Source organism: Agelaius phoeniceus, chromosome 2, assembly GCF_051311805.1.
Source record: "Agelaius phoeniceus isolate bAgePho1 chromosome 2, bAgePho1.hap1, whole genome shotgun sequence".
NCBI lineage: Eukaryota > Metazoa > Chordata > Aves > Passeriformes > Icteridae > Agelaius > Agelaius phoeniceus.
Genome location: NC_135266.1, coordinates 16,880,816 through 16,906,356, shown reverse-complemented (window position 1 = coordinate 16,906,356; position 25,541 = coordinate 16,880,816). Strand labels below are relative to the sequence as shown.

General features: G+C 42.9%; 1 protein-coding gene across 3 annotated transcripts in view; it reads left to right on the top strand.

Annotated features, from left to right (window-relative positions):
• Positions 1-25,541, top strand: part of NHS (NHS actin remodeling regulator) — a 247,786-nt gene that overhangs the window by 85,041 nt on the left and 137,204 nt on the right. The gene's annotated exons all lie outside the window — the stretch shown is intronic.

Below are 25,541 nucleotides of genomic sequence, written 5' to 3'. Positions count from 1 at the left end.
AAGGCTGTCACTTTTTTCTTTTTTTATTAAATTGATTAATTGCAGGAAATTCCAGTTTCTGACTGACATACTATTCTGCAGATGCTCTTTTGAGAAAGGGATTATTCCTTCAAGAAATTTACCATTTGTTGGGTTTCCATGTGTTGGGTTTCCTTAGGCCTTTTTCTACATTTTGCCATGCTTTTTGAAGCAGGGTAGAATATAGGTGAGTAGAAATTTGTGTTAATGTAACTCTCAGCTTTCTTTGGCTCACAGTTATTTTAATGTGATAAAAGGCCAGTGGAGCAAACATGGTCTGTGTGGTCTTTTGCTGATGGACATAGCATCTATGCTGGCAAGGCTTGAACATCTAATTTCCACTGGCAAATTGGAAGGCTTAAACATAACTAGAGGTGACAGGCCATGAGTTTGGTATGGACAAAAACATGCCACTCAGGAAATACACAGAGTGAGCTGCAGAATAATGGAGGAAAAGATGTTTTTCCAGAAAAAAGAAGAAAACCCTCCTTTCCCAGTGATATCTCTCACCCCCCACCTCCATCCTCATTTGCTTTGATCTAGGGTAACTGTTGAGAAGTCAATATGTATAAATATGTTTTTTTCTGGCTGGCTGAGTTTAATTAAAGCCACTGGTCAAAACACTGCTGGTGAACAGTTTGGTTTTGCATTCAGAGCAGTTTAGTCTTCATGCTAAATACAGGACTGCACAGGTGGTTTGGTGACTTCACTGTGTACTGCTCTTGTTCTTCCCATCCTCATCCCCTCCATTTTCATAGCACTGCAAATGAACTCTGCTTTTTATCAGACTCTTTCATTGCCCTCTTCTGTAGTGGACACAGGGCATCTGAGATGAGCTTGGAGCAGGTAACAGCTGCACAGTAAGAGCTCAGTCTTTAATGAACGGGAGATCATTCTGCAAAAATGTGTCCCCTGGTTTTCATGCATTGAAGCAACTACAATATCAGTATGATCTCATGCATTGTGTCCTCTGGGCAGTTCACAGAAATCCTATCTCCCCCCTTGCACTGGCTTGAATCCTGTGTACTTCCACTGCATTGTATTGTTTAGTCACCTATATACACTGAATGTACCACCTGGGTTTTATTTTCAAGCTGATCTCCTTTGTGCCTTGGGCTTTACTATGGATTCAAATGGACATACCCAAACACATCCTTCTTTCCTTTCTGCATGCTTACCCCTTTTTTCATAAATGCCTTATTTAAACATATGACAAGTGTAGTCTTTTTAGCCATGTATTTGTTCTCATAACTTGGGCTGAACATAATCTATTACATGATTTAGCAAGGAAACTAAAAGTTTGTACTTTTCTTTATTTTTACTTTTTGTTGTTGTTACTGCCTTTGTGTACAGTTCAAGATTTCTGTGGTGGGATGTACATCTATGCATGTGAGATACTTGCATCACATGTGTTTATGATTACCTTGGAGTACATTCCCAGGTTTCTGCTCCAGTGGAATAAACTGCATTTAGTTTGCAGTTCTGACCTTCTCACCTGCACTTTGCTCACTATAATCTTACTCTGCAGGAATTGCTTTGAACACCTCAATTCAATAAGGCTGTTTTTATACAACACACTATTTTCTAATAAAAATAACCTGCTATAAAAATACTTTTCTTTTTTCCCCTTCGCCATCTCTTGCAGCCTCCACTGAGTCACAGCAAGGAATGAATATTGTGCTGATCTAAAACTTAAGAACCACAGGGTTAGGGCTGCTTATATTAAGAACAGATTATCCCATGAATCAGCTAGGCTACAACAGAAGATGTTTCACCAAGGTCCTTGAAAGCTTTCTTTTGCAACTGGCAGGAATGTTATCACACCCTAGAAATAAAAGAATTATGTGGTTCAAGATGTAGGACAGAAATTATTTGTCCTACTAGAGAAAAGCAGACTAAGACAAGGGACAAGGCAAAGTGGGAGGTCAGGAGATGAGCCAGGTTGTCTTTTTGCCTTTCTTTTCCATTTGTTTCCTTCATTGTCATGAGGAGAATGGTGGAATTGCTCAAACTCTCTCACTTCTATGAGCATCCCCATGTGATGTACATTTTTCCTCCAAATTATCTGTTAGGGATTCAATCCAAGTATGAGTGCCATTTAATTGTATCAAGTAAAAGATAACTGGTACCACAGTTGTTTCAGAAAACTTATTTTCTTTTTAATCTGAATATGAAAATATTTGGTTACAAGCTTATGTTGGAATGGATTGTCACCCAGACCCTAGCAGGAAAGCAGTGCATTGTGTTGTTGTCTATATATTCACTGCAATTTGAACACTTGCCAGTTTTCTATATTTTCTAACAACTATGTTGAACTCAGTAAAGTCATATAATATATGGTATTTTAAAATGCTGAGCAGATGTTTTGGGAATGCTTTTTCAATCAGAGATGGCAGCTGATGTTGACTACTTTGGTGCAGTAAAACAGTAGGCACTGGCCAAGGGGGTCTGTTTTCCTGCCTCCTCCTTGTCCTCCCAATATTTAGTTTGATGGTGCAGAAACTCAACAGTAAAGTCACAGGCTAAATCAGCTGTATGTCAAGAGAGTCTTCTAATTTTCTTTTATGTGCCCAAAAGGGTAAGGCAATTCATTTCCAAAATGCAGAGGGAGGAGTGAGAATGTGGCTCTGTTTGCTCTAGTACTGGAGAGCCATGGGATGTGCCCTGAGCAGGCCCAGCAAGAGGGGAGACAAAGCTAAGAAGGTACCATGTGTCTGTTTATACCCAGTCGAGGAGTAATGTAGATCCTTTTAACTGTGGGACAGCTCTGATGTAAGGACTGAAATGTGATTTGACTAAGAATAAGTCTGATTGCCCTGGCTTCATAATTAAGTGAGACTTAGTCAGTCTGCCTCTGACTAAGTATAACTGCATCAAAAATGTAGCAACCAGTATGTGCACAGGGCTGGTTCCAGGGGACTGATGTGGCTCTGCTGGTTCACTTTTGTTCCAAAAACAGCACCAGGGTAACTTTGTGCTGGCAGGCTTTGCGCAGGATTGGGTATCGTTCATCCTCCCACAGCTGGCATGAGGCCAGCATAAACTCCATATCATGTGTTCTAGCTAATTCATCTTAAATGTGATTATGTGCCCTGGGCTGATCCAGATCAAATGTGTACTGAGAGCAAAGAGCCAGTATTAATGATCATGGAGGCATGACCTGAATTCAGCCATGGCCAGGACAACTTGTGATAAAGTCTGGTTGCTCTGACAGAGCTGCTCAACAATTCTTTCCTTGGGGACCAGGCAGGAAAGAACCAAGTCACTTACAGGAAGGTTTTTTTAAGGTGATGGTGGAACTGCACTTTGTTCCTCTCCAAAGGTGCTTGTGTTTATTCTCCTCCTTTGAACTATGTAACTGTACACAGAATTGGGAGAGCTCTGTAAAGTAGCAGCTTCTATTTTGCTGTGGTCTCTTCAGATCTGATGACAAAAAGTTGAACCCTTCAATTGCTAGACAGACATGAATCTCTCCTAAATTCCATATTTAAGAACCTCTTTTTGAACAAAGCTGCAGCAAGTTTCTCTCTTTCTTTCCTCAGTTTGAGGTCAGGGCTGTGGAGTGTGCTCCTGGCCCCTCTCCAGACTGGAATGCAGAAGTTTCTTCCTGTTCCTCTTGCCTACCAGCCTGTGGTGATCACTCACCAGAGTCCCAGCAGCTCTCCACTGCCTGGCCATGTGGTTCACATCAGTCACGTGTGCCTGTGATTGATAAGTCTTTGGGTGGGAGACCTCTCAGGACATGGCTTTTCCTGGCAGGTCACTGCCAGGAGGACAGGAGGAGGAGGAGGAGGAGGATCTGTATGTCTGCTCCGTATAACCCAGAGGACCTTCTGACTGCAGAACCATTGTAATGCAGGAAAGTTCCCTGGGGGAGAAGAAAAAGCTCAGGCATTAGTCCTAGCATTGGAAGGACTGCAGCAATGGAGAGCATACAGTAATGATCTCCTGTCTGCTTACAATCCACTTGCAACTGCCCAAACATCAGTGTTGTAAAATGAAGCTCAGATGGTGGCTGGAGAGAGGCCAAGGCTGCCTGAGCTCGTTATGAAAAGCTGGAGGTAGTTTTGCAGTGAGAAGTGCACAAAGGTACCTGTTTTGGCAACCTGTGGCTGTACATCCTGCTTCTCCACCCTGAGTCTCATGCCAAAAGACTTGGTCACCTTTGGTTCCTCTTCCTCTCATGTCCCAAACCATCTGCAGTAGAAGTTTTGGCAAGACTCCCATCTTCCACCTAGAACTTTCCCATCTCCCACCCAGAACTTACCCATCTCCCTAGACACCCCTCCTATTCTTCCACAGCCTTACTTCTTTCATCTCCCTCCCTATAGCCATGCTGTCACCCACTTTGAATGGCTGTTTCTGTTTCCTCCCTTCATGCTTAAGCACCCTTATTCCCTCAGAGGTTTTCTTCTCTGCATGCTTTGCTTCCACACTGTCCTCTGACTCATTTGCCCCACCAGTGCTGCTAACCTTGCCCGCAGATTTTTATTTTTCTTTTACCAACCATACTTTAGATATGAAATCTACAGATGATCTTTAAGTAAAGTCATTTCCTGGCCCTGAAGACACTCCTTAACTCTGTTTTCTACATAGAGTTACGCAGCTGAGAGACACTGGATGAGAGGAGTCAGCACTTCGTAATATTTCAGATATACAAATTGAAGCATTTGCTTACATCTTTCTTACCATACCTTTGCATATTACTTTGGCAGACAGTGGTGAAATACTTAGATCACAAACTCCCCCAGGCAGAGAGCAGGTCCTCCTATCTGCTTTTTACTTGACACTGGTACTCTTATCACATCAGCTTCTCATTATCGTAATTGGACCTGAAAATGGAGGGATTTTTTTTTTTCCTCCCGCAAAGTTTGTGAGATTTCAATGAAGTAAATTCTCTAACACCTAAATATATTGCTTCTGAAATAGTGCCAGGGCACTTGATGACTTCTATAGTTAGAGATACTTGAGGCTTCCACTCTTCCCTTTAGCCTAGTCAAGCCAAATGTCCCCATGTGGCAAATGGACACAGCCCATCCCAGACTGGCACCTGATGTGGGGTTGTGAGGCAGGATATGACCCCAAGGTGAGATCATGAGCACCACATGGAAATAGTTCCCTAGGTTCACTGCAGCAGCATTAACACCTCTGCTCTACAGGATTTAGTGTACTGATGTTTTTGAGTAGAAAACAGAAGTTTAGAACAGAAAGTGTTCCTTAAGCAGAAACCCAGTTTTCTGCATAATTGTTTTCCAGAAGAAAAATTTCTATTAGTTCTCATAATAACAGTAACTGAGCCTTGATCTGCTCCAGGATTTTTGGAGCTGGAGCTATTGTGGAAGGCTGTACATAAGTGAACAGCACTGAAGACTCTACATCCCTTACTGTACATAGAGCAGGTGGAAAGCACTATTTGGAGAAAATAAAGGTGGTCAGACTATCTGTGTAATTACCAACAAAACAAGGGAAGTTTGGAAATTCATTCTGTCATCATATTTCTAACCCATTTTTAAGTGACCTAGGAAATGTGGTCTCAGTGTTGGAAGCTACTGGCACAAACCACCTCTCCTTCTTATGTCAGACACTGAGGGATGAGAGATGGTCTCATTTTTGAAAAATGAAATAAAAAAAACCACTGAAAATATCTGTGTGTGCAGCTGCCAGTGGGCAAATTTAAAGTAGTAGATTGCTCTTCAGTATTAATCATGTTAATTTATTATCTAGATGTGACTCATTTATTACTATGAAAATCAAAGCAGAATGATTTTCTTTACGGTATGTAGGAAGAGGGCAAGTGCATGTGCATGTGTGTGCTTGTGTGTGCATTATCAAAAGAGGGAGTTACTTCACCAGGCACACTTCTTTGCTGCCTTTCATCCCTGCAATCCACAAAACAAGAATTAATGTAAAATCAGTTTTCAATGCTTTCATTTTTCATTTATTTATTTATTTATGCTAAGGATTGCCTATCCCAGTAGTTTGCTTCATTTGTTTCCTGGGGATTTCTCAAGTCAAGATCTCTGACAGAACTACAGGAGGTTTTATATTCAGCATTTTGATGTTTCCCATGTTCTGTTCATTTTCAGAAATTATCACAAGAATAGCTTGAACCAGTTTGACCTGTTTGTACATCTCATAGCACAATGGGACTCTAATTGAGGCATCACAGATTACTGAGCTGATGCCATTATTATTTAAAAGTAAGTAGGTACCTATTAGGAATATTTATTCCCTGTCTTCTATCAAGAAAACAATCTTCTAAAGAGAGTTGTGTTTTTGTCTTATTTAGGGTATTGATTACCTACTGCTTTGAAATAAAAGGAGATTTATATGCTCTGCTGCTAGATAATCTGTGAAGGACTTTATGGTAAGATTGAGCCCCCAGGCTGGCAGCCAAGAAGAGAGAGGATGTTTTGCAGCTTGGCTTTACCTTTCTCGCATGATTCATTGGATGCTATTTACATCTCTTTGTACCTCTGCTGAGTTCTCGATTTCACAAGAAAGTTGTAATCGTTGTAATTGTCAGGATGCTGAGTTCTCTGGTCTCCTGGGCCTGCAGGAATTCTTACTGTGATAAGGGGAATATGTGCAATAGTTCTGCTTTGCTGGCAGCCCCAGGTGTGCAGAAGTCATGTCCAAGTCACCTGAGATTTGCTTAAGATTTGCTTAAAATAGAAAAGGAAAAAAAAGTCACTATTGTTATTATTATTCTATAACACTTTGAAGTGTTTCAAGTCTTCTTCATTAATCTGCAGTGAGATTGTCTAGAAGAAATTTAGTTTTAAATCAAAACAGGCAATCAGGTGATACCAAGACCTGAGGCTTCTGGCTGACCAGCAGACACTGTAGTTAACATGGCAAGGGTCAATGTCTAGTGCATTACAACTACTACACAGTTCTGTAGATCATAGAATTATTAAGGTTGGAAAAGATCTCTAAGATCACTGAAACCAACCATTAGGATGTTCTTCCCAGAAGAAGAAACGTGGGGATGCAGGAGGAGCAGTGAAGAAACCTGCATGTTCCATAGTGGCAGCAGTAATTTCCTACAGCTTCCCTCTGCTTTGATAAATGGAGATACTGCGGGAATTTGTAAGGAGGAAAAAAAAGCACAGTCTGAAAAAAAAAGGTAGAGGATTGAATCTTCCTACTTTCAGACACATGCAGAGTTAAGGGGTTGCAAGGATGCTGAAGAATTTAAAATTCCTATCAGTGTGTCAGTGGGCGTGTTTTGCACTGCTTTGCACTGACTGCATCTGAAGGAAGCACTGAGTAACATGTTTCTGGGAGCAGGGGTGGAGGTAAAGGAGCACTGTCTCCCAGGCTTTCCATGGAGTAGTAACACCATACTTTGTGTTGGCGTGAGCAGCTCTGAGTGCAGGCTGTGCGTTCTCCACAGCCTGGAATTCCCTGCCTACTCCATGGTCTGCCTTGCTGGATCACTGCTCTCCCTGCTGGTGGTGAGTGCAGAGCAGAGCTGCTCCTACCTGTTTGTGGTTGGTTGTTCATTGTACACACCACCTTTGACACTTGGTGGAGGATGGGAGCAGAACTTATTTATAAGGATTCAAAGATGATAAAAATAATGCTCCTCAAGGGCAGCATAAGAAGCACAGATGGGGAGGATTTTCGCTGCTCTGTGTTTTCACAGCCTCAGGTGGCCAGTGGCACCACTCAGGGTGCTGGCAGAGCTTTCCAGGCACCACAGCACGAGGCCAGGGCCCCATCTGACAGACCCACCCTTGCCAACACACAACCTGGCCTGCAGCACAGTCCTGATTTTTGGGGTAAAAAGATTAACATTTCAAAAGCTGAACACTTCCATGAGTGATTTTTTTTTTCTCCAGGATGCTGCAAAATTAACATTTCCCCTGTGCACAGTGAGATGCTTTGCCAAAATTGCTGGTGCTGGCACATGAGGAGAGGGCTGCCCCTGGCAGAGCAGCCTGCTGAGCACCCACCCTGCAGCCAGGGCCTGTGAGCTTGAGGCTGCTGTGCACTGAAAAACCCCATTTGGGTTGTAAAGCACTGGCAGGAGAGCATCCCAGCTTGTGGCAGCACCTGAAGGAAGTTTTACCTGCTTCCTCTCTAAAAATCAGTTTTATGAAACTCACGTGGTTGCTTTTTCTTTAGTCTCATTGCTTGAATGAGTATTGTAGTGAGGCAGTGACAGGGCAGGAAGGGGTGTGGGGGTGGCTGGGAACCCCAGCCTTGGTGCTTGCCAGCAGTTCACTGCTGCTGACAAGAGCCTGGACCTCACAGCTTGTGCCCAATGTCCACTGCAGGCTGCATTTTCACTAGGAAAATCACCTATGGAGGGTTACTGAGTCTCCAAAAACACAGTCGGGGGCTGGGAGTGACATGTAGTTAAAATGAAATAAATGAGGATGTCACTTGAGTTCAGCCTTTTCCAGAGTTGTCGGAGATTAATGGTTTATTTCAAATTCCTGACATAGTTCTCAGTCTCAGATTCTGGCTGCATCTGTTAATCCTCCTGGCTGTGTGAAAATCTGGCAAATAGGAATCCTAATGTATCAAAAGGCAGAACATGAATTAAGATCTCCTCAAGATAATTTTCCAAACTTTTTTTTAATTGAGATTTGAAAATTACTTCCATTCTGGCTTGAAGTGTCAGTCACAGTTTTTGCATTGCCTGGGGTAGACAGTGCTGCATAGTCTGTGTGTTTTGAAATTTCCAATCATCTGCTATATGTGTGCATGACTTTATTAATTGGATTATATTCTGAGTGTACATGTACTGCACTATATTTATGGAAAAATATAAAAATAAAATATTGCTTATAATATGCCAATAGAGGAAAGCAACTGATAAAACAGGTTTAAATCATTTGCCCCCAAAGTGGTAGTTAGAGATGGGCCTTGAACTGTTACTATTGTTCTCCAAAACTTCTTTCTAGATGGGATTGATCTTTCTCCTCCAAGGCTCTTACTATGATCTGAAACTCCCATTTATTTTGATTTCCTTCCTTTTCCTGTCAGCATCTCCTTTTGAAAGGGCTGTGAAAATGTGTTGGGTGGAAACTCAGTTTTGCATGGTAATGCTGATACCATTGTTCTCATAGGTTTTGTAGTGAATTTCTCCAAACTCCAGGGTAATTCTTGGTTGGGCTGATGAGGTTTCACATTTGCTCTTCTACTCAGTGCATGTGTACACCAGGTTTTTAAATATATTGTGCAACATATAAGTGGCCCTTGGCTTGCAACACTGAGTTACTGTGTTTTGCACCCAATAGAGCTCTGATTTCCTCAATTTATGATCCACCAAAGTTTTCTGATTTATATCAAGCAGTTGCTGCTCAGCTGGGAACATCTTTGGAAGGGATGAGATATGGAGGGCTAGAAGGGAAACTACTGCAAACAGCTTCAGTGTTACAAGCCCAGCATTTTTGCCATCACAGCATTGCTGTGTTTATGGTGTAGGCTTGGATTGTGTTACACCAGCCAAAGTCTTTGTTTTCTGTGTGTGCCAGTGCAAAGAAGAGCTGCTGCAAGAGGCCTGCAGGGTGTTATTTGCTCATCAAGGAGCAGCACTGTGCCCCCTTCTGCATGCTCCTCTTGCAGAGCTTACCTGGCAGAAAACATGCAATGATTTCTTTAGGTCAGCTTATATGTTGTCTGTACCAGTGGGGCAACAGGCAGGGACACCTGGAAACTCCTTCTGCCACTGGCTTCCCTTCTGCTCTGTTTAATTTCCTTGCTAGAAGTGCCATAGCCTCCAAAGAGGGATAAACCTCATAGTAGTAAGCCTGATGGTGAAATTGGAGATGCTTAATAATTTTAGGTTTGAGCAACACATGGAACAGGTCTAACATGCAAAAGTAATTTTTCTCTCCAGTTTTTCAGCTCTAGCATTTCCTAAAATTCTCGACTTAGTGACTAGGAAAGTTCAGAGAGGAAGATGGCTCCGATGCAGTGGAAGTATTTTCTCTGTTGCAATTGTGGCAGCTCATGTGGGCTTGTAAGTCTTTGAGGCTTGACCCACACCAGTCACAAAAAGAAACTGTCTGAGAATGAAAAGGCTGGGTTTTTTTAAAAAAGGTAATTTGATTTGTGTTTTTGCTTAAAGGACATTTGCCCTTTTTACATCCAGTGCATTCATTACATGCTTCCATAGAGCAATTCTATCCTTTCAGTCAGGATGACCTTTATTTTATATTTAAATGCAACAGCAAAACAAGGAGAAAAAAAGAAGTAACATCAGTTCTTCAGAGCTCCTTCTCTGCCTCAATCTCTGCACATGAATGCAAAATGGCAGCTGCCACTGCAGTGCAGATGAGAGTTCCCATTTAAAAATGCAGTGCTTACAAAAGAAGTTGAAACAGCCATAAGCTACAAACCCCAACGTCTGATAAATGGAAAAGGACAAAATCAGGTCAGGGAAGCAGCACATTTATTTTGCCCTTGTATCAGATCTTTCATCTGTGGATCTGGAGTCACCATGCCTGCCATCCTGCCTCCTGGGTGAAGTGGGAAGGGACACAGAGGACCTTGGATTCCAGGGAGATGGGGCAGCTGCATGTTTGGATATGGCACCATTTCTTTAAGAGGGGAGGTGAAGAATTTCAGGCCTGGCTGAGGCTGCAAATGGCATTTTGTTAGGCACAGGTAATTAACTGGACTGGAATTAATGCTCCTGTGTGCTGCAAAAAGTGCCCTAGGATTTTAATCAAGGCTATTAGTCAGCATATTGGTAAAGCAATGCTGAATTCTGCAGCCCTCCTTATGCGGCAGACTCAGTTGATTAAAAATTCACCAAGAGCCTTCATTTTGCTTCAACTGCACCTCCAAGAGCACCATGTGGCAGCAACATTTTCCAGGTCCCAGCAGTCTCGAGGAGCTTCCCTGTGAGTGGGCAGCTCTTCACCTGGGGGCAGTGCAGAGGAATTCCTTCCAGCCCAGGAGCCCCGGGCTGGCTCAGCCCTGCCTGCCCTGGATCCCCTGATGAGGATCCCCAGGTGAGCCAGGGGGGCAGGTGGGAAGCTGGGCTTTTACTCTTGCTGCTGATCTGTCTAGTGCAGAAAGATAACTCATGTCTGCATTTAGGCAGTGCCACATTAGAAAGAGCCCTGGTGGGTGAGCTTCTGGTTGCCCAAAAATGGACAGGAAGGAGAGTATGGCTTCTACTGGAAAAAGGAAATGGATGCCTTCCCCACTGGCACCACTCCCTCTGCATTTCAGAGGATTTCTGGCTCATTCATTCATGATTACTGATAGCCAGTGAAGTCACAGCACCATAAGCAAGGAGTCACAGTGTTAGGCATATTTTATATTCCTAAGTTAATGTCAATAATTGGCAGTTTATGATTTTGGCTATTTTGCAATTCAGCCTAAAGTGTTATGGTATTGCCCAAAATTAAATTTGAACACTTGCATGTGCATGCATGGAAATGTGTGTGCATGTGCATATGCACCACTTTCCATTGTGTAACTGAGTGATTGCTGTGTACAAGCTCTGATCTTTATTGATAGGTGGAGCAGAACCCTGCTTCATGGGATTGGGAAGTTCTACCTGCTGAAGGAGACTGCCCAGTTCAAAACATGAATACAAATCACCCCTAGGTTTATGTTTTCAGGCTTAGATTTTTTGAGGGATGAGCTATGGCGACACCAGCTCCCTTTGCAAAGCATATTTTGTGTGCTCTTTTACTGAAAGAACCTCATGCCTCATCTGTGTGACAGCACCCACAGACTGTCCTGTCAGCCAAAGATTGGTACCAGCCCTGGTAAGTCAGGAGACTGGCCTTGGCTGGATATTGTTGAGAGCTTTTAGAATAAAAATCAGTTAGTTCTTTTTGTCTCTGAAATTCCTATTAATCTCTTCTCAGCTTCTCTCCATTCCTACTGCCATACCTGGCTTTTAAAAGCAAGACACCCTTGGTCTCCGCTAAACATAAAGAAAGAAACATGAAATAGAAGCTATAATTGCTTTTCTAAGAGTGGTTCTTCCACCACCCCCTTTTCCTGCTGTTTGGTCACCTTCATTTTTCCCTCTTTCCCAGAGGTTTGATGTCTTTGCTCATCATTTTAACTGTCAACAGTACACAGCGAGCTTTGTGGAGCAGGGACCTTGGATCTGGTTTTGATCTTATGTTCACAGATGTAAAGGGAGTTACTCTAAGTTTCTGGTGGTGTAATTGAGAGCGGAATTGATCTCCTCCTCAGAGATATCAGGAACATGGCATCCACCCCTCACATCACAGGAGTGCTCTTTAGTGCTATAGTGACTCTGCACAGAGACTCTGAGAGTTAATTTGTCACGCATGTCTGTGTGTGTTGGTCTGTCCTTCCTCCCTCTCTGTTCTTTTTTTACTTCCTGGCATTTAATTTAGGATCAACTAATATTTACTTATGCTATGTTGCAAACTAATTACCAGAAAATTCATTTTTCTAATATCCTTCCTCCCTTCCTTCCTCCCTCCCTTCCTCCCTCCTTTCCTCCCTCCATCTTCCCTCCTTCCCTCTCATCTTCCCGAATCCTTTGCTAAGGGTGAAGTTTACTGCAGTGACCTTCCTTGCAGAGGTCACCATGAAGTGCTAGAGGAGCACATAAGGGTCTTAAATGCATCCTTACCAGGGCAAATGAATATTTGCTCCAGGATATTTTTGGCTGGTATGGAGCTAGCCCAGCTTGATGCCAGTTTCCCTTGGTTTTCCCCGTTGCAGGAAGCATGTCAAGGCGAAGGATACTGCATTCCAGTGGCTGAAGAGCACAGCACGTGGATCTGCCTTCCCAGCATAATGCCTTCTGAGAAACCATTGCATGTCAGCCCTCATTACCAGCCCCCAGACTGCTCTGGTATCTGCCAGCAACAGATTCAGCTCTGGGTTTGGTGAAAGCAACACAGTGGCTTAGAGCTGAGCTGGGTGCAAGCAGAGAGGCTTTGGAGTGGAGGAGACACTGCAATCTTAATTAGGGGTGGGTCTGCCTTATTTTTGCTGTGATTCTTTGGTAGACAACAAGGTTATACCATAAATGAATGCTGTTTTAAATTGGGTGTATCTGGAGAGAGAGATCAAAGGCTAATACAGGGAAATAATTTCTTGTGACTGATTCTGGGAAGGCAGTGCTCCTGTCAGCGTTCTTAAAGGCTATTTACAAATTGCAGAAATGAGAAAAAATGTTAAAATTCCTGCTGCTTTTTGCATTTGGAACGCCAGTTTGAATTTGAAGAAATGGGACCAGCTCTAGTTCTTGACCTACACTTGCAGTGCTTAATTCTCTGTGGCAACTGCGATGGATGCAAACGCACTGGAGCTGGCACTAAATCAGGGCTAACTGTGGAGCTGCATGAGCACAGAGCTAACTGCTTGAATATTTAGCTGCCTTGTCAAGCAGGCTCTGCTGCATGTGCTGAGCTGGGTGCTTTCTTGTCTCCACTGCTAGCAAGCATCCAAGGCACTGAGCTCAAAGTCCCTGTGTGCCTGTGGCCACAGGAACTGTTTTCCCTGCTATGTGATAGCATCTGCACTCACGTAGGACATCACCCCCGGGGACTGCTGCTGAGGGAGCTGATTTTACCCTTCCCATTTCCCTGCTGCATTCCTGCCCCTGTGCTGTGATTCATTTTTGCAAGATTAGTTTCAGCCTGGATTAGTTCCCCTGGTCTGGCTCACCACAGAGCTGAGCAAATGCTTGTGCCAGCACAAGGCAGAGCAAAGGTAGGGATGAAGGAGCACAAAAGGATGTCTTGGAGAAGCAGGGCTGGAGAAAAGCAACCATGATTTTTTTGCCTTTTGCTCTTGCTTGCTTCTTCTTGTTTGATGAAGAGAAATTGCTGTTGTGTCTCCTTGTTGGCTTTTAATTTCGTAATTACAGAAATGGAGAAATGGTGATAGGTATTATACCTAAAGGCCAACTTATCTCTGAGTGAGCCCAATTGCTTTTAGTCACCACATTTTGCTTCCAGGGCTTCATATAATTCACTGTTGAATGGTTTCCCCCATCTGCCTGGCAAGTTTGGCTGAGCATGTTTCCAGCAGTCCGTATACATGCGTGCCATCCATCAGTGGCACCAGCCCCCTCGCTGCCTCAGCTGAACCCCAGTGCTCAGCCTGCAGCCAGGGCCTGCTGCTGAGCTGTGCAGGAGCTGAAAAATGTCTTGGTGGTGATCTCTGAGTCTCTGAGAATCCCTTCTTTGTAGTTATTTCTCAGCAGCACTATTGCCTTTAAATACATGCACTGCCATGTGCTCTTGCCGTGGGACAGCACTGCTGTGCAGGTCTGGGTGATGGACTGCTTTGTGTGAGGACTCCCAGGAGACCTCCTTGCCTGTTTCCCCCACTGCAGCTGAGGATGGGTTTTATTTTTCTGAGCACATCAGGTCTTCTAGCACAGCATGATGTTCTGCATACTGTCAGCTACTTGGGCTGCTTGTCAAGGAGGGGTGCAGTGCAAGCTGAAATGCTGCTCTAATTTTTGCATTATCTCTCTTGTTGCAAATGTCATTATTTAATTAGGCTGTGCAGTATTTTCAGGGGAAGGATTTTGAAGGGAAGGCACAGTGTTTCTGCATCTCAATGCCTCTATAACATCTGGGCTAGCTGAACACAACACGCAATAAAAAAGCAGAATTAGTGGCTTGGGTCCAACAAAAGAAATGGCTTCAGCAACTTCAGATGGGCTCCATATTTGGCCATGATATGTTGTTCCTCTCCCTGCAACCATCGCCATAAAAGGGTGGTTGACCAGTCAGTTTCCAAGGAGAAGTGTGACCACCTTTCCTACAACATATTGACTAATCCCTGCAGGATCCTTAAGAAAACAAGTTTAGTGTTTTGAAATCATTGAGTGAGTGTTTGCAGCCCTGCACAGATAACTGCTGCTTTTCTGCTTTTTTTTTTCATAATGGCAGTATCAGAGGAAAGAGATTTAGTTCCATGCTATCCTTAAAAAATAAGTCATATTCAAACCCTTCCTTTTTCCAGAGAAAAGTCCCAACCACTTATCTGATTTCTGGAGTGTTGTAGAAAGGATTGTCAAATAAATCCCCACATTTCCCCTCTGTTGTTAGTTCATGCACTAACTACTTTCATTTTTTGCCTGGTGGACTTTCATTTCTATCAGCACCTTCCTTTCCCAGATTACACAAGACTTGTGGTGGTGTTGGAGATAGGAAAGTCCAGAATGCTTTGCTATGTTGCCTTTGCAGTAAGGATTTATTTATTTTACCTTTCAAAAGGTGACCCTTAAGTCACTATTATTTAAATAATGCTGTCTGTAGCTGCTGGCTGTTGCTTTTCTTTATTGCCAAAGTATTTTTCTTTTACTTAAAGGGCCTGTACTTGTTGGTAACAAGTATATGAAGTGCTCTGACATGTGAAGTACCTCCTGAAGGGAGGACTAGGCTGTTCATATCGTACTGTATTAAAATAAATATTTTCGAAGTTATTGCAGGGTTTAGAAGTTAAAATAACCAGAGGCCTGTTGTTGCAAAGGTTCATGTGAGTAATAGCTCATATTTAGGTAAATAAGGTTTAATAATGCTGCTCAGGCTTGGCGTAATCCCGCCATGCTCGCTCAGGTTGTGTGGGATGTTCACCTGGAGGACAGCTGGTTGCTTTCGGTGGAGCTGTTGCATTTGCTACCTTTGCCAAGACCAATTACTCAGATAGGTCTTGGCAGCCTTGAACCCAGTGCTGGTCTGACCTGACTTGTAGCACTTCCCTGCAGAGCCCAAGATGAAGAAAGAGGTCACCCAGAGCTCCGTTGTTGGATTCCCTCTCACACCATCATTGGGACAGATACAGAGATTCAGGTCTCTATTGGAATTCAGTGAAATACCTCCCATAGGTTGGTAACATGGAATGGTTTGAATCTCTCCCTCACTTCCAAGGGAATAAGTGCATGCAGCTGAGTTTTAGAAATTTATTTGTATGGACAGAGAAAGAATTTTTATGGCTTGCAAGTTGTTACTTTTCCACAGAAACCTATAGAAAAACATCATAAATTTTTAGTTCTTTAATTCTCCTTTTCTCCTATATAGTAAAGAAATAGCCAGCTATTCTTTCTGAGAAGTTTATCTGTATCTGATAGCTTTTAACTGAATCTCATCCTGTGTTTGTAGATGAAGGACTTTAGTTTCAAACTTGCCTCTGCTTGAGGATAGAGTCATTATATGAAGAAAGTCTCCACATTAATAAGAATTTTTGTTGTAAAAATGTGAAACAGCACTAAACAGACTTTTTTTTTCTTGCTAAGTATAAATAAATTAAAATGTATCATCTAGGAGGCTGGTAGAAGGCCTCAATCCCTTTCATATAACTGTATTTTCACAGATTTTCCAAATCTCTTGTCCATTCTGGAGCATCAGGGAAGAGTAGAGTTATTTTTTTTGTTTGCCTTTGGCTTTCTTTTCTTCTGTGTTGTAGCCCAACCTACTTAAGGACTTAATTTAATCCCTTATCTCTTCCCAAGTTAGTTGCTAATCTTTTAGGGAGTCCTGGAGGAATGCACCCACCCCATGGTAGACAGAGCAGTTACAGAGCAGGATATCTGCTGCTTTGCAGGATTATGCATGCCAGGGTCCTCCTCATTCAACACTTAGGCAGCTTGCAGGGGGTCCTCCAACTTGCAAATGCTCAACAGAAGGAAAACCAAAAGGCTTTGCTTGACAAGAGGGTGAGAGTAGGTGACAGCTGTTCTTCCAGTCTGTGGTGCAGCCAAAGGCTGTGGGCACCTTAGGACAACGGGGCACTGCTGAGCTGTGCTGTTCTGGCTGTGAGGGGAGAAGAGAGTCAATCAAAAACAGAGCAAGGGCATTCAAAGTCACAGCAAGAGAGGGCAATGGAAAGTGGGGGCAAGAAGAAAAGACATTTGAGTTACTGGAGTGTATCCTACAGACAGACTGCATTTTTTTTCAGGCTGAAAAACTCAAGAGCTGCATTGCAAGAGCCTGTGCTTTTCCTCCTCTGCTGGTCATCCCCTGTCAGTGGTGATGTGCACATTTGAGAACTACATTTATTTGGAAAGCTGTAACTCTGGCATGTCTAGCACACACATGCTCATGTGCCAGTGAGAATCTTCTACTCTAGTGCATAATGATTGGAGTGACTTCTGCTGTGCTTTTGGTAAATGCAGGCAGGAGATCACAGAGGGAACAACATCACGAGCTCTGATTGAGATGACTTTTTTTTTGTAAGGAAAGACTTCTCCCCTCCCTCCTGTCCGTGTCCCCAGCTCCTCCTCTCCTTCCCCAGCATTGCCAATATCCCCAGCTTTGCCAACATCTAACACTCTTGGTGGATATAGATGTTAATGTACTGACTTGGTTTTGTTTGTTGGCAGGCAGTAAGGAATGCCATGCTTGGTGGCACATGTTTCAGAGGCATTTAATAATCATCAGTGTCCCATGGTTTTGAGCAGAGTAGCTATGAAATGCAATAGCAGCCCTTGTCCCACGCAGTGCCCGCACTGATTAACCCAGCAGAATTTCCCAGCACCTGTGCCTGGATGTGTGCCTCAGGCATGTCCAAACTCCTTGCTGGGGCACGACCAGAGCACACACCTTTCTTTCCCATTCCCTGCTGTGCCAAGGAATTGGAGCATGCAGGCCGGATGGGAGCACCACATCATCCTAGCAGATCTCATGCATGTCCCTTGAGACTTCCCTACCAGATAACCTCCATACAACCACTATGGCACATGGAGAAGCTGACAGAGATGGGATTTGTTACACTCTGTTCAAGGGAATAGTGCTCAAGTGTCAGCTTCGTGCTGAGGCACAGAGATGAAGGTGGGAGGAGGAATAAGGGATGCTGCCATGAATGGCTGTTTATATCCTACAGACTGCAGGATCTGGAAGTGGTGTGCACCTGCTCAAGTTGTTTGGCTGTCAGATGAAGAGCTGGGTGAGATGCCAACACACCAGTTATAACTGATGAAGGTAGGAACTAAGCAACTGGAATGAGGTAGGGCAAAGTCCCACAGTTAAAAATGCTGTGCAATAGAGCAATGTAAATCATAATTGCTAAGAAAAGCCCTGCAGGTAAAGGATGTGGACACAGGAAAAATGCTGCAGCAGCTAAAAAACACCTTGAGGAATAATGACTTTGAAGCTGTGTTTTTCTCAAAGGCTCAGTAAGCCATGCATAGGATGAATTCTGGGCATGACCAGCCATCTGAGTGTCAGGCATGGTTAGTGAGGAAGATGAGTGAGTATTTGGAGAGGGACATATGTACTGTGCTAACCTTATCTGCTGAGAGCATTTCTTAAGTGAAACAGGTGGAAAAGATTTGCAAAATCTTTTTTTTCATGGGAAGGGTTGGAGAAAAAAGAAATCATCCTACCCATAGCACGTTTTTATTCTTGTGAGGTCTGAACTCATGTAAGGATTTATGGAACCGGTAATACAATGCTACCATCATATAAAGGCTTTCAATGCTAAGATATTCATTCCTTCTGAAACAATACTTGACACATAGGCCAGGCAATCTCTCAAAAGTGTGTGCACAGTTTCTGTGCATATTCATGTTGTTGTTTTCTGGTACAAATAGTTCTGCATGCATAACCATATACAAATTTAGTATGATTAATTATTCAGACACCACTAGGAAGTGCTAAGAGCCATAGGAAAAAAAAAAGTGCACAAGGTCTTTGCTCTACAGATTTTTTGCAGAGAAAAAGCAAGATAGGAAGGAATTGTGAAGGCCAGGTCAGTAATGTAGGTCTATAAATTTAGTGTAGGAAGGCTGCATCCTCCCTTTTAATACATTTTGAACTTTTGCATTCTCTAGCTTGTCAAAGAAAAAATGGGATAAATATTTATCTTCCCCAAATGATCTCTGGTTAGGCTTATCTTGACTATAGATTGAAAATCAAAATATAAATCATGAGCCTTTCTTATGCAAATACCCATTGTTAACATTTGTCAGACACAGAGGGAAACCACTCAAAGTCTTCTCTTGTCTTTATGGAGGATGAAAACAAACCACACAAGTAAGTAATACTGAAAGTGCTAATAATCTTTGAAGCTTTCGAGCAGCATTGAAACCTGAAGGTGAACTGTCTATAAAAATAAATAAAAAAACTTGGCATATGCTTGGCATACTAATGACCCAAAGCCACCATTTTGTAGGAATCTTCAAAAACTAAAAGATTTTCCAAGCACTGGAATTAGCTGACCAGGGAAACGGAGGAGTCACCAGCTCTGGAGGGATTTAAAAGATGAGCAGATGTGGCACTTATGGACGTGGTCTAGTGGTGGACTCGACAGCTCTGGGTTAACAGTTGGACTGGATAATCTCAAAGTTCTTTTTTAACCTAAATGATTCTATGATTCTAAAAGTAACCCTGGCACAATGGCAACTAGAATTGTGGGATTTCATTTCTGTTTCTGTTGTAAAGCATGATCTCCGAGAGAGAAAAAAAAAGGCAGAAAATGGGAAAGTTTACATTGGCCACATTAGGAGGAAGTCAGAGGAAAGCTAAATTAGGTAATTGAGGAAATATTTCAGACTATTCTCTATCCCTGGAGGGCTCTAAGTTTCTTTTTTGAAAGCTATCACTTTGTAAATATGAGGTACTTGGAATTCTTAAATTATTACTGTCACCAACTTTTCTGACTGGCATACTTGAGAGGCTTTTCTGACTGGCATACTTGGCTGAGAAGGGCTAGTGAAGGGATTTTGTAATATTTTTCTTCCTCCTAATTTGGAGAATATTACTTAGCTCTTAATCACAGCTTCATAAACATGGCTGAATAGTACCATCACAATCTCAATGACTATGGTGGAAGAGGATAGTATCTAGATAAACCAAAACATGTTCTGTATCTATGAACATGGCAGTCTTGACACTTTCTAGTTTTGAATCTGTCTGATTTCCTTCCTTCCTTCCTTCCTTCCTTCCTTCCTTCCTTCCTTCCTTCCTTCCTTCCTTCCTTCCTTCCTTCCTTCCTTCCTTCCTTCCTTCCTTCCTTCCTTCCTTCCTTCCTTCCTTCCTTCCTCCCTTCCTCCCTTCCTCCCTTCCTCCCTTCCTCCCTTCCTCCCTTCCTCCCTTCCTCCCTTCCTCCCTTCCTCCCTTCCTCCCTTCCTCCCTTCCTCCCTTCCTCCCTTCCTCCCTCCCTCTTTCTTCCCCTTTCTTATCCAGTCTGGCAACTACTTTTTCACTTAAAAATGCTCAAATTTCTTACTTTTTTATGTATTACATAGAAAAGTGGATCCCTGAGCACTTGAGAGACTCATTTTTTGCATGCCTTTGACATCAATCATAAAATGCATATAGCAGAGAAATATATAGAGAAGCCTCCCAGCTGCAGCAGGCAGCTTAAAACAAGAATTGAGGCTGTGTCTACAGGAGAAATGGGTACTTGGGTCTTCCATTGTTCCCTTATTTAGTGGTAGCAGGCCTGGTGGTCTTGAATGGCATGATACCACAGTGGAAGTCAACAAGAATTCCCAGTCAAGAACAGAAAAAGTCTAAGTAGGTGTCTGTAAAGTAGACCAAGTCTTTCCTACATCTCTCCTTTAGTGCTTTTCTCATGTCACTTAAAAACCAGATCATTTTGGACAGTCAGAAGTTTTAATCCTTCTTTCTCTACATTTTGTTCACTTTTTGTTCTTAAAAAAGGAACCATAGTCCGCAAAGGAGACCTTCAGTTTCCATCCCATACTTCCATATGGATGAGAAGAGATGAAGGATGAGCATACTGAGGTTGCACGGCTGTGCTCTGATCCATCATTGCAGAGAATGCAGGGGTGCGCTTGCACAGAAATGTTGCCTTTCCTGCATTGTTTTTGTTCATTTTCAAGCTGAGAGAGCCCAGAAGGGCTCTGCAGTGTGGAATTTTTCTTCACTCGGGGTCACCAAATGTGGTGGTGTTTGCAGGGGTCCCAGGATGAGGGAAGAGAAGAGAATCTTGACTCCATGTTTCAGAAGGCCAACTCATCACTTCATTATATATATTATACTATATAAAAGAAAATGATATATTAAAACTATACTAAAAGAATAGAAGAAAGGATTTCATCAGAAAGCTAGCAAGGAATAGAAAGGAATGGAATAAAATTTTGTGACTCTCAGAGAGTCTGAGACAGCTGGACTGTGATTGGCCATTAATTAAAAACAACCACATGAGACCAATCGAAGATGCACCTGCTGCATTCCACAGCAGCAGATAATTATTGTTTACCTTTCATTTCTGAGGCCTCTCAGCTTCTCAGGAGAAAAGATCCTAGCAAAAGGATTTTTCATAAAATATCATGGCGACACTGCAGCTTTTGAGCTCTGCCAGGTTCTTGGTGAGTCCCTCCTGATCCAGGCAAGGATGTTTAGGTGCCCATGGGGGTGAGGGTGCTCTTGTTTCAGTGCTTATTTGACATGAGGTCAGCAACGTTGAACAAGTCGTAAAGAGCTTGGCTGGGGAGAAAGTCCAAGTTCAGCTGCCTTTGCTGTGGGGCTGATGTCAGAAGGATTTACCCAGCTCTGGGGACTTTTGTTTGGAAAGACTGACTGCTTTTCCAGAGACAATGGCTGCACTGGGGCCGGGGCTGGGAGCGGTGGGAGACAGGCCCACGGCTGCTGAATGGGCCCAGCCGCTGTGCAGATGGAGGGATCAGCCAGCAAAACAAAAGTAAAGCTGCTGCCAGCACATTGCTGAAAGCAGAGGGGCAGGACAATGTGCCTGGGCTGGCGTGGGAGCTGCCTGGGTGGGACCCTGGAGTCAGGGGCGCTTTGCAGTGGTGCTGGTTCCCTGAGAGGAAGAGCACAGCCCTCATTTCAAACAGGGAAAATGAAAGCAGGCCTGGCTGCTGACTCTCAGCCTCACAAGTGTCAAATCTCAGCAGGGACTGGCATTGCTCTCATACCTGCCCAGCCACTTCTGTAAGGTTTTTGCTGCATAGCAGGATTCCAGTGAAATTGCTAGGATCTGTCCTTCACTGAAGCAAATCCTGTGCCTCTGTGGGCAGGCTGTGGCTTCCAAGGATTTTGTGATTTTGTTCCCAGAGGCTAAAATGGTATTTGTAAATCACAAATTCACAAGGTTAGTTGAATAAGGCATCTTTGCAGGTAGAGTGTTTGGTTTCCCACTGCTCCAAGTGAGGGGCACAGCCACCACAAGCCAAGCACTGAGTGCACACAGGGACCAAATCTCTGCCTTTTGGCACACAGGTCTGGGCCAGGCTCATGTCAGCCAGGTGCTGGGGCAAGGCCCCAACATGGCTGCCTGCTGGGAGGAGCAAGGTACCAAACACTGTGGAGGAGTGCCTTGTTGTCTGGTCAGCCCAGTCATTCATAAAGATGCTTTTTCATAGAATCATAGAGTGTTTTTTTGGGTTGGAAGGGACCTGAAAGATCATTTAGTTCTATCCACCCTGCCATGGGCAGGGACACCTTCTGTTAGACCAGGTTGTTCAAAGCCCCATCCAACCTGGCCTTGGTTGAATTGCTTTTTTTGCTCTTGGAAAAAAATTCTTCCTTTTGAAGACACCAAAATATCTTCTTTTGCCCTGGTGGTGCACTAGGTCATGTGTGTCACTAAAGTTTTAACTCTTACAGTGGAAGGGTTGGCCAGTACCATGCCAGGAGATGACTTTAAGGGAAACAGCAATGATGTAGGCAGTCCTCTGGACTGCTTTGAAGTATTTCTAGGATTTCACTCTAAAACTTACAGGACTTCTAATTTTTAGCCTTAGTTAATTTTGGCCAGATTTTGACCATTGAACCAACTTCCATAGTCTGCCTTTATTTTTTGCCTTTATCTCCACAGTGAATTTAGAGAAGGCACCAATATAATCCCTCTGCCTTCATTTTGGAAGACTAAAGCTGAAGACTTTTAGCCTTGTTTTCTAATACAGGTTCAAAAATCCCCAGTTCATGGTAGTTTTTCTGTTCCAGACCTTAGCCTAAGAATATTCTTGTAAATTTTAGCCCCAAAAGGACTGTGGGATTTTATGTGATACATCCCTGAATGTTTTATTAGTTCTACTAGGCTAACATAAATGTGTTTATGAATATGTAGAGTGCATGTACATGTGCATACTGCAGGTTTGGTGTCTGGGAATTGTTATACATATCACATTTTATACTTATCTATATTTTCCAAAACAGTTTGGTTTATTTTTAACTCCTTTCAAAGAACACAAGTGACTTTGTAATTTGGAGAGTCCCAAATCAAAATTATATATCACAGTTCATATAGAAAAGGCACCAAATACAGCCTTGGAAATCCCACTAATCTCTGGTTTTCATCTCTTAGAAAGAAATACTTCCTGAAGTAATTTTACCCCTGCCAGAGAAGCAAGTGAAAAAAAGTGTTTCCAGGGAAGTTGGTATTTCAGAGATACAGAGTTTCAGAAGAATTAAAAAAGGTTACTCTTTTAATTGCAGAGAGTATTCCTGACCTGAATGGTGGGACATTTGAAAATAGGTTTTTAAAAGCAGTGTTTTTGAGTGAGAGCAGATAGAGTAGAAATATGTTCATGAACAAATGGTAGCAGCAGCTGGAAATGCCCCAGTTTTCCACCATGGTCCTGTGAGGTGAGCCCTTCCCAGCTGATCCCTGGTGCTCAAAGCTCCTGCCGTGCTGCCCAGTGGGGGAATCCTTCTGTCTTGGCTTCCATGGGCATTAGACATGCTGCTCCTTAATACTGCCTCTATTTAGAGGCTGAATATCACCACACTGAACTCCAAAGGCCATTTTCTTCCAAAGCCAGTCTCTAACACTAATGTTATTTAGTGTGTAAAAATACTGTGTTTTCTATCTCTCTTTTTACAATGCAGTGGTTTAACTGGTGGCAAGTGTAGTGAACCCAGCCTGTGGCACTCTTCAGTTTCCCAGAGAGATCCTGGAAACATATATGGACTCCTGTTATGTACTGACTTAGAGCTGACCAAGATCTAGCTTGTCTTGCCTCAGTTCCACTCTGCCGCTTTGCTGGCTACCCACAAGTTCAATTGGTAATTATGTCAAGAAGAGAGGACTTTGCCAAGTGGAAGGAAGCTTGGGCTGTGTGCACATATTTCCCCAAACATGTTTATGACAGCTTTGCACTGCCAGACTATTTATCAGTGACTCTAGTCCCAAATCTTCCTATAAACAGAATGATAGTCATTTAAGATAACTAATTTCAGCAGTAAGGCAAGGGCTGCTTTCTAAAGTTTTGCATCACAGGGAAGGTCCATCTGCTTCTATAAAACAGAAGTGAAGACTTGTAATGGGGCAATATTCTCCTGATGATTACACCAAACAAGGAGCTCTCTTAAGAGATCTTCCTACTTTCCTGTGATGTGATTCCCTAGAACTCTCCAGGAAACTTCCAAGGCTGTCATATTGCCAAAAGTTCAAGAGCTATTAGATTGGGAAGGAGGGCATCCCAACTGATTGATATGATGTGCCTATTTCAACAGATTACAGCAGGTCCCCAGAGCCAAAGGTGTTAATGTGACCTTGACATGGTGTGGTGTTTAATGGTCAAGTGAGGTTTCAGAGTTTGAGCACAGAAATCTCTGACTGCTTGGGCATTTTGCCAACAACTTCCATTAAAGTCTCTGGCTTATAAAGACTTCACATTATCACATAATACTCACTTTACCATACTACATTGCTAAAGATACAGATGAAAAAGCAGGGGAGCAACTGAAGGCATCCTGAAAGATGTTTTATGGACAGATCTCATTTTCCTTCTGAAGTACATTCTGTTTTCCTTTAGCTATGGAGGTTTACAAGGAAAATCCAGTTTAGAAACTTAGAATTAGCATTAAATATAGCATTAAAGATCATCCTGTTGGAAGGCAAAGTCACCCAAGATAAGCTGGAGTAGTTACTGCTGCTTTTTTTAGAGAACAGCATATTCTTGCTTGAAAGATAAAGAAAGAAAAAAAGGCAGATAGAAATTATAAAAAAATGCTACTTCCATTGCTATTTCTTGGCAGCCTCAGCACGGGAAGAAGGCTGAACACAGCCTTATCACTCACTCCAAGACTTGGCAAATTAGGACCAGCATTAAGCTGCTCATGACTTCTTTTAGCTTTCTTTTTGGTTATGAGCTCACTACAAAATTGTCAATGAAATGCTGTTGACAGCTGGCTGGGCTTCCTTAGACAAAAAGAGAAAAGAGAGAATTAAGATGTGGAAGAGTCTTTCCTTTTTGCTTCGAGCTAGGACTAGCATGCATAGTACAAATTTTTATTTTCATAAATAGTTGCACTTAAAAAACAAAGTTTCATTGGTTTCCCTGAAAGTTTTTGTGTGTCAGGAGCAGGGAGGGAGCAGGATATTTTGGTCTGGCCTAGACATGGACTGAAAACAGGCAGTGGGGAGAATCTTCAGATGCACAACTTCTTTGCTGCATTTACTAAACCTCCATCATTGAAAGAGCAGCCTGGCCCCAGCTTAGCATCAAGCCTTAGGGAAAACACTTGGGGAAGCCTGTCTTGGGTCACCAATGCATGGTCAATAATTCATCCATTTGTTTGACATAGTCATGGTGTGGGCAAGAGTCACAGGCTCAGGAACTGAGGCTGGATGAGGCCTGCCACTGAAAGAGGAACAGATTCAGACCC